The following is a 13,842-nucleotide window of genomic DNA, read 5'->3' as shown; positions in this document are numbered from 1 at the left end:
AGTGCATATGATCCACGTAGAGAAAGTATGTTAGCTTATGCCTCTCCCTCATATAAAGTTGCAATAATGACTACCGATCTTGTTAACAATTGCCTAGGATAATTCCGCACACCGATCCATCATTATTCCACACTTGCTATTTCTAATATATTATAATATATTCTAACTTTATGATAACAACACCTACTTTTTTATTTTAGTTCTCCGATATCATGCAAAGTTATCCTCTTCATACCCACAACATAGTTCTATTTCTCGTTTCTAGATGGAAGCAAACGTTCGGTGTACGTAGAGTCGTATCAGTGGCAGATAGGACTTGAGAGAAAATGGATCTTACCTTTAGCTCCTTGTGGGTTCGACACTCCATACTTATTACTTCCACCTTTGGAAATTGCTACGATGATTCCTTGCACTTGGGGACTATCAAGGCGATAAAGCACTTAATAAAGAGACGAGTCTTTGATACTAATTGAAAGGATCGGTATGGTTGACTAAAGGGGGGTGAATAAGTGATTAACAATCTTTAATCTTTTTTAATTTTATGAGGGATACAACAAGAATATAGGTTATCTACATGTGAAACTAAATGGACAACCTATATTCCAAGCTCGCAAGAAACAACAAGCTAGAAAAGATACACAATAAAGCTAGCTTGGAACAAGTGAGCGGGGGAAGAAGTAACCGCAACTGGAGACGATGGTGTAGTTCCAAGACTTCCCTCCTTTTGGGAGGTACGTCTGTATTGGAGAGGTGTGGCAGCATGATGCTCACCAAACCCCACAATGGCTCACCTTATTCTTCTCGTTCCCTCGCGCAATGCACGATATCACGATTCCACTATGAGGTGCCCTTGGAGGAAGCAACCTAAACCATCACAAACAAGGTTGGGGCAATCTCCACGACTTAATTGGAGGCTCCCAACAACACCACAAAGGCTCCACAACAATGATTTGAGCTTCTAGGTGACCTCTTCTGTCTAGGGTGCCCAAACATCCAAGAGTAACAAGATTTACAAGAGAAAGTGGGGGTGAATCAAATTTCCTTTGGTGGAATGTAGATCTAGGTCGTCTCCCTCAAATCCTAGAAGATCAAAAAGTTTGAGTGGCTAGGGACAGAGATCAAGAAAGTTTAAACTTTGGGAAACAATGGAGGAGAGAGATCAAATGGGTAATTCAATGTGGGGAAGAAGACCTACTATTTATAGTCCCCTCAAAAATCCAACCATTACATAGTTTTTGCACTAAGCGGTACTATCGCTTCGGAGAGCTGTACTACCACAGTCCCTTATAAGTTGCACTAAAACGCCTAGGTGTTGGGAAACATAGTAGTAAAAAAATCACCCTACGATCACCCAGGAACAATATGAAGATGCATAATGGGTTGTGATCATTGACCGTTACCAACTCCGGGAGTGCAGCGGAAGTAGACGAGTTGGTGTAGATCGTACTTGAAGTCCCTTGAACGTTGATCACGATCCCGCAAACCGCCCACGAACGATACCTCGAAGAAAAGACCGAAAGCACAGCCACTCTACTTGGTTGCAAGCGTACGGTCTTCACGATCCGGCAGCGCTTCCCTGTCCAGAGCTAATCGTTGCTAGAGAATTAGAGGGAGGAGATTAGAACCACACGGGGCTAGCTCTAATTAGTTAACTAGGACCAACAAGAACTAGATCAACTAGAGGAGGCTCCAAAACTTGTGTTCCAATAGGGAGAAATCCTCTAAGTATATATAGGTTAGGAGGGGAGGGCTACCACCAAGGGTGGAAAGCCTCCCTTGGTGCGCCAGCCATGGGGGGGGGGAGTCCAACTCCCACCCCAAGTAGGATTCGGCCTCCCCCAACAGGAAAGGGGGACGCCACCTCCACTTGGGCCTTCATGGCCCAAGTTTCCTTCCACCTCTTGGCCTTATTAGGCCTATTGATATTAAATTAAATATATATTTGTTCTAAACATTTTCAGACCATTCTATATATAATTTAACATCTTCGGAAACATTTTCCACCTATCTATCTATCTATACCTACCTATACTAATTAGGCACTTCCTAAAAATTCCGACGTTAATCAGTAATTAGGAGCCGTTAATCTGGTGGGACCGAGTTATAACAGTGGCGATTAATCTCTACTCCTAATGGACGAGTTGGTTGAATAGTCCCCCACTTTCGTCTGGGTTTTTTTCTCTACTCCTAATAGACGAGTTGGTTGAATAGTCCCCCCACTTTTGTCTGGTTTTTTTCGACTGGTTTTTTTTCAACCGGTTTTTTTCGACTGGTTTTTCCGCACCCCACCCCATCCCACGAAGCCACGCAAAAAACCCCGCACCCAGAAAAAAAATACTCCATCCAGCCCAACCTTCCTTGCCCACTCCTCTCGATCCCATCGTTCGTGGCCGCCGCCGTCCGAGGGGAGTCGCCGCCGCCGCGTCTCTCGATCCCATCGGCCCCGTCGGATCTCGCCGCTGGCGGACGACTCGAGAAGACCCCGCCGGATCTCGCCCTCGTCATCAGTTCTGGATCGCCGCCGCCGATCCCCTCCGGAAAACAACGCCGATCCCCTGCTCGCCCACGCACGCTGCCGCGGATGAAGGCCGCCTGCTCGGGATCCCCAAACCTGCTGGCGCCGCGCTCCGTAGGTCAGCTCCTCTCATCCCTCACCCTGGGATACCCTGATCTCTCTCTCTCTCTCTCTCTCTCTCTCTCTCTCTCTCTCTCTCTCTCTCTCGGTGTGTGTGTGTGTGTGCAAGGGATCTTAATTAATTGTTTGCTTGGAGTTTAGGATCCAAGTACGCCCCTCTCCGTGGTGTTCACTGATTGCTTGGAGCAACAACGTGCCGTTGGAGTTGCCGAAGCATTAGGTGATTCGATTGTGTGCGTTTGCTGGATTTGTTTGACGAAGGAAAGATGACGATGAAGGACACACAGAGGAGTGTGAGCGGTGATGGTATCAAGGTTACCGGCAGGTATGCATGCAGGAACTGACTGTACAGTGTTCCTATAATGCTACTGGTTTTAACGTCTGTACTGTGATGCTACTGGCAGTTTAAATAAATCTGCTATCATTTGGGATGTGAGTTGTCACAACTCGCTGTGCTCTGGTGTTCAGCTCAGAATTTCTTTTGGGAATGATTCCTCTGAATAGACTACTTATGCTTGACATTTTACTTTTGTTATTTCTATTTGTAACTCAATTTCGGTATCCTCTCAAATTGACAATACTTTTTCTGGATATGGTAGTTGAGAATAGTTATGGTATATAGCGGAGTTAGCGCATCCTCACCAATGACTCTTCCTCAGGGATTTGCTGAACTAGAGTTAGTAATGGGGGTATTGCAGACTGTTTAGAATTATGGGGGTATTGCAGACTTTAGAAACTGAATTAAATTTTTGTGCAATTGAAAAAGGTGTATACAACTTGAATTTATTAGGTAGTATAGAAGAGATATGAAATTTTAAAATTGTTAGTCAGATTTGTGTGTTGTTTTGGGTAGTATTCAGTTTTGTTCCATCTGAGAGGCCAATAATGCACATGTGATATTATCTACATAATTCAGTTTATACGGCTTCCCATATTCCAATGGTTGTATTTTGCTAAATTGCCATCTACTTACTGGAATTCTCACAAATAGAAGTGCAGTCAGAAGGTAAAAAGGATGGTATGGTATGTCTCCATTCACATGGTACTGAACTGTTAGTGATTCTTTGTGTTATTCTGCAGACTTGAACTTAGTTTCTATGGTTTTCTTTTTCTGTTCATAGACGAGAGTATAGTCTGAAGGGAAAAATTGGTATGCTCTGAAGGGTGTGCAAGAACAGTGAGATTTATATTACTGAATGTATTGTTAACAATTTGTTATTTTGCAGACTTGCTCTCAGTTTTTATTCTTGGCAGGTGATTCTTCATGATAATTTTTTGTAGAGGAACATTTTTGGTAAGCGTATTGTAATATTGACTCCCACCTTTTTATTTACATGTAAAGATGACCAATTGGTAATTTTAAAATTTAAATGTAAATTTAACTTATTTTGTGAAATAACATCATGTCGTTCAGATAATTCGATTTCCCTCTATGATATTCTTTGGCTTTAGTATATCTCAGGACAAAGTTGTCAGAAGCTCTATGCTTCATAACCAAAACATAATCTCCTTTTTGTTATTTGATTTGCATCATGATGTGTGCCCATATGTTCCCCTGTTTCTTAAAAAAATCAACTTCCGGTGCAACACACGTGCATATACCTATCATGACAAATAAACCTCACGATGAAAGCATTTATGTACCTATTTAATTTGTGATGGCAGCGATGGGGCTGGGAACGGTGATCGGTGGTGCTGGTGTCGGCAGTGCGGTACAAGGTCAGGATGCGGGATGGGACGGCCATCCGTGTGAGGCAGTCGGCGGCGAGGGTTTGTGGCATCACGAGGAGCGCCCACGGATTCAAGGTGTTGGCCCGAGACCTCCGACGAGGGAGGAGACGATGTTAGTATTTCCATAGGAAAAAAACAAGAGAAGAAGAACAAGAACAACGACGGCAATCTCGGGTTCCAGGTACGATGGAGCCGGCGGCGAAGCGCATGGCGCTCGCAAACGTGATAGTGGATGGCGACGATACCCTCAACTGCGGCATCTGCTACCTCCCTCTCAAGCCACCAGTCTTCTAGGTGCGTACGCTCGTCGTCCATCCTAGGCCGATCCGTTACAAGTTTGTGTACCAATAACACTGGAACATCATTTCTGCTCGGGTGCAGTGTGGCGTCGGTCATACCATATCCTCGCGGTGCCACGACAAGATGGTGGCGGCAAGGAGGTGCCGTGTGTGTCACATCCGGTTGACCGGCGGCTATCGCTGGAACATCGCACTGGAGAGGCTAACAGAGTCCATCCGGGTGCCGTGCGCCAACGCCGCCCACGGCTGCACTGCCACGCCGGCCTACTATGACCACCCCGACCACCTCAAGGCGTGCCCTCACGACGCCATGCTATTGCCCGCAGGCAGACTGCGGTTTCGCTAGCTCCACGGCGGCACTCCTGGACCACTTTGCCGACACGCACGGGTGGCCGTGCATGACCGAGCTTGGGCCTGGGCGTGCATCGAGGTCCAGCTCTGTGACGGCTTCAACGCCTTCTCGGCCCGTGCCCAATGCCGGCAGTACCTGTTCCTGCTGAACGTGGCGTTGAACCCGTTTGGCCGAGCGGTCTCCGTGCTCTCCCTGCATCCTCGGGCGTTGTCGGGGGCGCCATGTTCTTTGGAGTTTGAGGTAAGACTCAGGTACTGCTGCAACATCAACCACCGTGGCGACACCAGGAAACTACGTTTAAAGTAGGGTGCACTGATCTCTCCGGTGGTTGTCGATATCCGAGTACTCTTCCCGGTTATTCCTGCACAATTACGTCCATCCACATGACATCCGTACTATCATGGCCAGTTTCGGCGTAGTACATGTTTCCTTGGAACTATCATTATGTTGTATTAACAGACTTTCTTTCTTTTTCATATTGTGCAGAACTCAGATTTATGACAAGGACACAAGCAAATTTATAGCATCCGTTGTGATGATACAAGGGAAGTAAGCATAGATGCGCTCAACGTGATGATAGGTGGGAGAGCTCGGCCTATGCTGCCAACTGATCTGCAGCGGTGCAGAAGGAGATTTCAAAAGCAGGGCAAGCGAGAGCGACTGTTCTATTGATGGTCAAAGGGAGGGCTTGGCAAGAGAGATTGAGGGAGCTCTACTACCTCGATCTTGGCATAGAACCTGATGGCATCATGCCCAGGTAAGATTCTTCTATGTTCCAATTCTTGCACTCGTTGGTCTTTTACTCTCGATGCTACCCACAAAAGACTGAGACACAATTTAGTGGTATTGAAACAGAAGGGCATATGCTCTTAATCTCACCTTTAATCTCAAAAACTACCAGTAGGTTATAACATAAATCTTAGAGATTTTAATGATATGTATTGACCTGCAAGTCTTAACTTTCAGTCAAACATCCAATATATTCATGTGTGGCATACAAGTATTGAAGAACCGAGGCACACATTGCACTTGGCCACTTGCTTATAAAGAGCGAACAGCTTTTGCTACACATTCTTTCTGAAATAAACTTACTTCTCTTTAGGAAACTTCCTTCTTCAGTATGTATGGGGATTTATATGACACCAAAAGAGAAGTCCGGCGTGTTTCTTGGTTCTATGGAACCCCTCGACCGGAAGCAAATAGATCACATCGCAAGTTGCTTGCCCAATATAATCGTGCCGCAAGTTACCAACATCGCGTGCTTATACACCATCGACTTTGCTGGAAATCTATCTGTCCGTGCTCCACCGTCTGTCGGAACTTCTTCTGCCCATGCTACACCTGAGGTACATACTACAGTCTCATCAATTAATAATACCCAATTGCTTGTCTGTTGCCCAATGCACTGCAGCTTAATATGCAAACCCTGAGCATTGTTTGGCAAGCAAATGTTTGTTCTACTTGGCAAGGTGCATGAACAATGATTTAGCTATGGTTGTTGGTTAATGGAAAGGCTTTTTCCAGTATAAAAAAGCTACCGATTTGAGCAACAAAGATCAGGTCCCTGTTTTCGTTTATCTTGGTAAGACAAATGCTACATCCACTATGTGTTTATGTAGTCATTTGGGTGAATGTGGGATGCTCACGATCATCCCTAATTTGCATTGAAGTGACGTATGGTTTAGTCATGTTTTTATATCTTGTTTCTCTTTTCTGTTTTGCTTGGTTGAGTTTCTCCTTCATGTTGTTACGATGAGAAATCGATTTGTGCATAAAGAGAAACTGCCCCCGCGTCGTCCGCGTGGGCGACACAGGAAGTGAGTCGATCCACTTTTCTCGGGGCATCCTCTGTGCGCCCGTCCCTCGCCGCCGCCGCCGGCCAGCTCCGGCGGGCTGGCCCTTGCAACCTGCGGCGGCCGGGGGGGGGGGGGGGGCTCTGTCCGTGATGCGTTTCGGACAGCATGAGACCTTGTGCGACCAGTAACTTGACGCAATGGAGGTGCTGCTTGCAATGGCGACATGGATCTGCAGTAATCGCTGCCTCGTTGCGTGCGGCAGAGGAAAGGGAGCCACCGCCTCCCTGCATCCCGTCATGGAGAGCCAGCTCGTCATGGACCGACGCGGCTGGTGGTCCCCCTCTCCCGCATAGGGGCTGGATGGGATGTGTCGATGAACAAGTAGCGGTTGCCGCAGCCGTCACCCGTGCCGCCGGCAAGGAGGCGTCGTGCCGTGGATCTGGGCCTTCATGGGCAAGGACGATGGAGCTTGTGGCGACCCATGGTGGTGTTGTCTAATTCAGATTAGCCATCAGTTGCTCCTCGGAAGATAGTACTTGGCCTCTCGAGCATCCCATTGGGATTTAAGCGGTGCCAGTCACCTTCCTCTTCCGTCAATGTCTATCGTGTCGTGGTGAGCAGCTCTTGTAGCGGTTTAGTTGCTTGCTCATGTGGGCATGCTCACCTGCCGTCAGGTCAGTGCGTGTTTGCAACAACTGGGCTCAGTGGCAAGTGGATGAGATAACACAGGACGGATTCGATTGGGTGGTGCATCTCGAGTACCTGGTCTTGAGCTCCAGGGTGAAAACCCTAGGTCTAGCCTCTTATCGGTTATGCCTGGCAATGACGGCATTTTTGGCGTCGTTACCTTGACGAAGGCATTGCTCGGAATTTGGTCGGACTTGATCTTCAGGGTGAAAACCTACTATCTGACTTGGAGGCGTCGCTTTTGAAGAACCGTTTTCGTGGTCCTTGTGTTCTCATGACATAGTTGGTGCCGATGGTTATCGTTGTACATCGTCAATCGCTGTTTGTATCGCTTCATGACTTCTTTTTTCTTTCTTTTACTTTTCACTTAGGCATAAATTCGGTCTTGTATGACTTAGCTTTTTGCCAACGTGATCCTTTGGTGTGTGTTGGCTGTGTGCATCCAAGTTATGCAGAGGCCGGGTGTGGCTCATTGTAATTGTATCCCTCGATGCTATATTATGAGTCAATAAAACACCCTTTATCGTAAAAATATATATGCATATTTTTTAGTAGATTGTTCACCTTTTAGTCAACTTCCTTATGGATGTATTTCAAGTACAACTTTCCCATGTAGTCAACCTTATGGATGTGTTGATTTATATTCACTTCTCTTCCTTCATGCTTTGCTTTTCTTCTCTCTATGTGTGTGTGCGCGTACGCGTTATGCTAGATGGCTCATCCTCATCGTTTGGATTTCTCAAATTGATGCCTTATTTTGTATCTCTTAGTTCAACAGATGAATTTAATTTTGAGGAATATCAAGAAGAAATAATACACGCTCCTGAGTTTTACCGTGCAATTTAGCATTATTTAAAACCTACAATGTCCATTTCCTACAATTATTTCAGAGATCTTACATTGGTATCTTAGGCTCTGGCTCGAGGTTCGTGTTGGTATGTGGAACAAATTGGTTGCCAACCTGGGACATGAGGAAAATTGCTTTTGTAGACAGGACCAGTGAGATGGATGGCTTATTTACCGATTTTGTGCTTTGATCTGGTTTGGATTTCCTCCCCTGACTTGCTCTTCCTGTGTAGCTCAACACTGCATCGCCCGGTTCGTTTGCTTGCTTCCTTTGCTTGGCTCAGGAAGGAGAAGGCCAGGACTAGCGACAAGAACCTAAGGGTCTTGCGTCACGGCCTTTGCCCAGAAGGCGAAGAACTAAAACTAATTTTTTTTTTACCTTCCAAAAAATTACATGATACATAACTACTCCCTCCGTTCAGAAATACTTGTCATCAAAATGGACAAAAGAAGACATATCTAGACGTATTTTAGTTCTAGATACATTCTTTTTTGTCCATTTTGATGACAAGTATTTTCGGGCGGAGGGAGTATTATTAGACTTTAGATCTCAACCATTATAATCTAGACCAATTGATCTTTGCCCCGTTTTTTCTGGTATGTATACTACAAATCTATTTTCCAATCCAAGTACACAAAGTTTTTTTTTAAAGAGCTGAGTAAGTTATAAGAAAGAAGCAGGAGTCCGACTTCTCCATTTGGTATTGAGCATAATCACATGTATTTTGATTAGACTCTTTCTTAGGGTCTTTTTTTTATTTGGATTCTTTTTTTAGTCTACCATAAGATGGCTACCATAGAAAGGCATTGATCTATCTGTACTTTTTTTTTAGAATGATATGTGACATGTTAAACTATTTGTACATGGTAATATTTATAAGTAACGCTACATTTTTTTAAATCTCATCTGTTAATATGTGAAATTTATGGTTCAGATATTTAATTCTATGTGGGCAAACGTAATGGCTTGTTTGCCTTTTGTTTGAAGTACTTAATACTCCAAATATATAAACATGTTAAACTATTTCTTCGTATGTAGTCCGCACTGGAATCTTGAAAAAGACTTATATTTAGGAATGGAGGGAGTAGATAGCACATGTATAGAAACGCTTCCAGGTGTTATCTATCGTTTGTAATGCAGTGCAAAACTGTTCTATATTCTTGAACGACATTCTTTTATTTTGTGCATCAGATGAGTTAGTATAGGTCGTTCAATTACATTTTTTTAATCTAAATATATTGCAATTAAAGCGGAATTCAATTTTTCTACACATCTGAAATTTGACATGCATTATGTTTATATATGCAATAAGTAAGTTTTTAAAAAGCCCGTGGCAACGCACGGGCATTCTACTAGTCTATGTAATCCTCGGCTGAAACGATTAGATCTTATTTTTTAGCTTGCGATTAGACCTTTAATTTTTACTTCATAGGAGTCCTTGCGATCTATTCCACACATGATTCTTCTACCATCGGAGTAGCACTAGCTTGTGTACACGTGAGAAGCTAGCTTCAATGGAATCGCTTGATTAGTTTCTCGACGGGATCGGAACGACTCGGCCCTCTCGACAGACGTCATGTACGAGAGTTTGCGTGGAGCTAGCTCTAATTGATCGGATTGACTTACTAAGGTGCCGTCGTCGGAACTTCTGGGTAACTTGGTGATGGAAGAAATTGATCGGGAGTTTTGGTGATGGAGCGGCAAGGCGGCAACACGGCGGATCAGACACCAAACCCTATTTAAGTTCATCCGTAAATTCATGTGCCACAGGCACGTAATCTTGCATCATTAATTCTCTCCTATGTTCTCCACCCTGATGAATTTATCCAAGCACCCGCAATAAATTGTCTAGGCCCATGACGTCTCATCAAGTTTTTTATTTTTTATTTTGTACATGTAGTGCATAGGTCGTGAACATATTATGTATTCCAGGGAGTGAAAGAGAAGCAAAAACCGGCCAGCTGAGGGGATCTGAATCGTATTTGTTGCCAACCTGCAGCAAGCTAGGTAAGTAGCATTCTCTACATCTGGGAATTGACCACTGTCAGCCGATTTATTTTTCATAAGGAAGTGAATTAGATGTTGCAGTTTTTTATTCTAATATGTGGTAAATCTCAGAATATCTGCATGTTCAACAAATAATTTGTATGTCCAGCATTAAGAAAAAAATATGATGCCTTGGCATAAAATATTTTCATGTACTTTTGAGATTTAATATATTACGAACTTTTTGGATTTCTCAAAATCATGTCTAATAATCTGTAATATATATTTTGGTGGATTTGTGAGATTTTAGTACTGTTGTATGCGCAGAAATTTAGATAGATTTATGACATATCAAGTGATACATGTCACTGTTTAGATGGTTCATTTGTTGTATTTTGCAACAGATCTATATATAGGATCTTTTTTATAAAATGTTCATAATAAAATTTACTGCAATTGTAATCCTGGAATTGTGGAATCTATGATTTTAGTAGTGTTGTATGCGCAGTAATACATGTTATCTTTCCATCGCAGTTCCAATATTCAAATGTTAATAGATGACACTTGCAGAAAATATAATGAGGAGTTGTCATATATTCAAATGGAATTTCAGCCAAGTTGGATTTGAGGCGAAGGAAGGAGGCGACCTCTCAGCAAGGTGACGGTTCTACCGATGGAGACATAGCATGTTGGGAGAAGAGAACTTATACGCACACAATTTGGCACAGGGAGGCACGAAGAAGTCTTCATATATTTCTAAAGTAGCATGAGCAAGGCCACACTCTATTTTTGAACAAGTTGTGTCCCATCCTCTGGGACATCTTCAGTTAATTGGCGAGCACTCCTTGTCCAAACAGGGTTGATTAGCTCTCTGCAGTCCGATCAACATGCATCATGTGGTAACGGCCATGGTGAAGATCAGCCCAATTATCTCGATTCATGTATTGGTATCCCAGACGGTGGTCATATATTGATGCGGCATCTGCGGGATCTAGCCATCAGGCATGCTTACCGAAGATATGGCCCGTGTACAGCGACATGCAGATTACCGTTTTGGTCAATATGTGGCGGCAGTTAGGATGCTCCACATAGATGCAACTCGCAGGGTTTGACAGTTTGACTACCTCACCAAAGATGCAGCATTTGTTGTACATTGAGTTTGAACGGTACGTTTCTCATTGCTTCATATGGAACATTGCCGCATTGAGTTTATTTTTTTGGCAGCAAGTAATCACGGTTTATCCTGAAATTACTCATCTGACTCTCATGCAAAAAACATCAAATCCTTTATAAGACTACAGGAAATAGCTTTAGAGTCTACTATGGCCATAATAAATATGCGCTATTTGGTGAGCTGATGTATGAGTGTGGATACTAAAAATTAGTGTGGTGCATGCACAAAATCTTCAATGCCATGCTACATCTACTTCCCACGCTATATGATATTACTTAATTAGTATAGGCAATGGAGTCTAAAACATTGTACTATGTGGCGAAGCACTGATGGAGGAAACGACTAACAAACTGTGGTTTGAAGAAAATAGAAAATCCAATTGCCCACCTTTGATCTCATTTATATTTGTAGAATACACTCCTAGACAAATATATAATCTATCAGGATCAGTGAAGGTTAGCTTAACTACTATTCATTTTTTCACCATGCAGACAATTGCCAACTCAAAGTCATCCTCTATCTGTTAGGCCACTGAACTCTGGATGATCTACAATTTACTTTTTGTTAGTTCAGTAATTCCTTTCCTGCATAAGAGTCATCTTTTCGTAGGAAAAACAGTGCATTTCTTATTGGCACGCAAAAGGAATTGTTATCTTGAAAAAATAATGAATTTCGGTTATTACTTTCAATGGTGAACAAATTTCTATCAGGTTAACAAGTGTTAAAAAGAATCTTAAATTTCCAAGCAAGCCTTTTGTTTCAGTAAGCCTAACGGATGTCTTTTCTTCTATGGTTATCAAGTGTTACAGGTCATTCCATAGTCATCATAATTTTTACTAAGAATCAGCTTGGTGCTCTATATCTGTAATCCAGGCACCGCTGAATCTCTACAGTAGAGTTGTGTTAGCAACCTCAACAATGAAACACATGCCAGCTTCTTTGATGTCTATTTGAGGCTCAAGCTATATATCCTTTTCCATGTCCCACCATGTTAGTCAACAGGATTAGTTATGTTTTGATGTAATTGACTTTCATGATGTATCCTACTTATTCCAGATACATGCTTAAACTAGGATCATCTACAATGGATATCTTATCATTATCTCACAATTAAATTAATATATGATGCCTAGACTCTGAATATAATCATATGCTTATGTCATGTAGAATATAACGACTTCCTCTATTTTTAGAACAATATGAAATAGAGTGTATAATACGTTCTTTGTTTTTCTGGCCAGACCTGAAATGTTGAGGGAAGATTCAGAGTACACGTGGATCAGTATTTGTCGCCTATAATCCTATATATTATAAATAAAAAAATTCCAATAGCTTTTGTTAATTTTGTGTTTGAGTGTATTGCTTGCAGATATGCTGCGAACGATCATGCATGCTAATAATTATTGATTGCTGATATTTGTTTAGATGTTTTCTTAGCGTTGCTCTAGCATAATAGGGCTTATTTTACTTGCTGTTGTTGGTAAATAAATACAACAGTATGTTCTCAATTTGATATGGTTTCAATGGAAAGGGAGATTAAGTGATCACGATAGTATCTATTCAATTCACGTATATACTATGACTCTTAATCTCATTCTGTCTACTGTTCTCATAGTAACGGCATAATGATGCGAAGGAATTTCAGTATTTAGCTTAATATAAAAGAGAACATCTCAGTTTTTTGCTACTCAACTATGATACTAGTAGGCTCATAACAGATAATATGTCACAATCATTCACTTAATTGTCCTTCTTCTGCTTCATAACCTTATTTTATGGGAAAGAATTTCTTCAGCTGTAAACCTTCTGTCTTTACATATAGGAGGCTCATTCCTAGCATCCATGACCTTACTGGTTTTTGGTACTAATTCTTTGGGCACCAATTACGATTTATAATTTACAACGCGTTTTTTTGTTGCACCGTTGGTTCACCTATATCCTCACCATCCTATGCCTAGATATCTCTGAAACCCCTTGGTCTCCTCAATTGTGTCTAGCTGCAACTAATTGGCCAATCTATCTATAGCAGTTTTGCCTTATCATGCAAAAGTTCAATACATTAAGAACAACCTCTTAGGTTAAACTTAACATTTTTTGTAAATGTTTTTAAACCGTTATGTCTGACTACCTCCGTTCCATTATGTAGTGCATATATATTTTCTGGAAAGTCAAACTTTACAAATGTTGACAACGTTTTTAAAGAAAACTATTTATATCTACATACCAAATATATACAATATGAAAGCACGTCGTATTATGGCGGTATATGTTTTACTCTACAAACTTGGTCAAAGTTTATAAAGTTTGACTTCTCAAAAGATCTATATGCACTACA

The 13,842-nt window shown here is 42.3% G+C and overlaps 1 long non-coding RNA gene across 4 annotated transcripts; it reads left to right on the top strand.

The window, feature by feature from the left end:
• Nucleotides 1–2,341: 2,341 nt before the first annotated feature.
• Nucleotides 2,342–12,653, top strand: LOC109731773 (uncharacterized). Of its 4 annotated transcripts, none has more exons than XR_012180921.1 (10): nt 2,347–2,633; nt 2,777–2,960; nt 3,862–3,929; nt 4,301–4,660; nt 4,748–5,257; nt 5,504–5,774; nt 6,120–6,363; nt 10,280–10,354; nt 10,904–11,499; nt 12,309–12,653. It is a non-coding gene; the product is annotated as an uncharacterized lncRNA (long non-coding RNA). The 4 variants fall into 4 exon arrangements; XR_012180923.1 differs by having other exon boundaries at nt 10,868–11,499; XR_012180924.1 differs by having other exon boundaries at nt 10,868–11,499; nt 12,317–12,592.
• The last annotated feature ends 1,189 nt before the right edge of the window (nt 12,654–13,842 follow it).

The sequence above is a fragment of the Aegilops tauschii genome, chromosome 1 (assembly GCF_002575655.3).
Source record: "Aegilops tauschii subsp. strangulata cultivar AL8/78 chromosome 1, Aet v6.0, whole genome shotgun sequence".
Classification (NCBI taxonomy): Eukaryota; Viridiplantae; Streptophyta; class Magnoliopsida; order Poales; family Poaceae; genus Aegilops; species Aegilops tauschii.
This window is presented reverse-complemented; position numbering and strand designations above follow the sequence as displayed.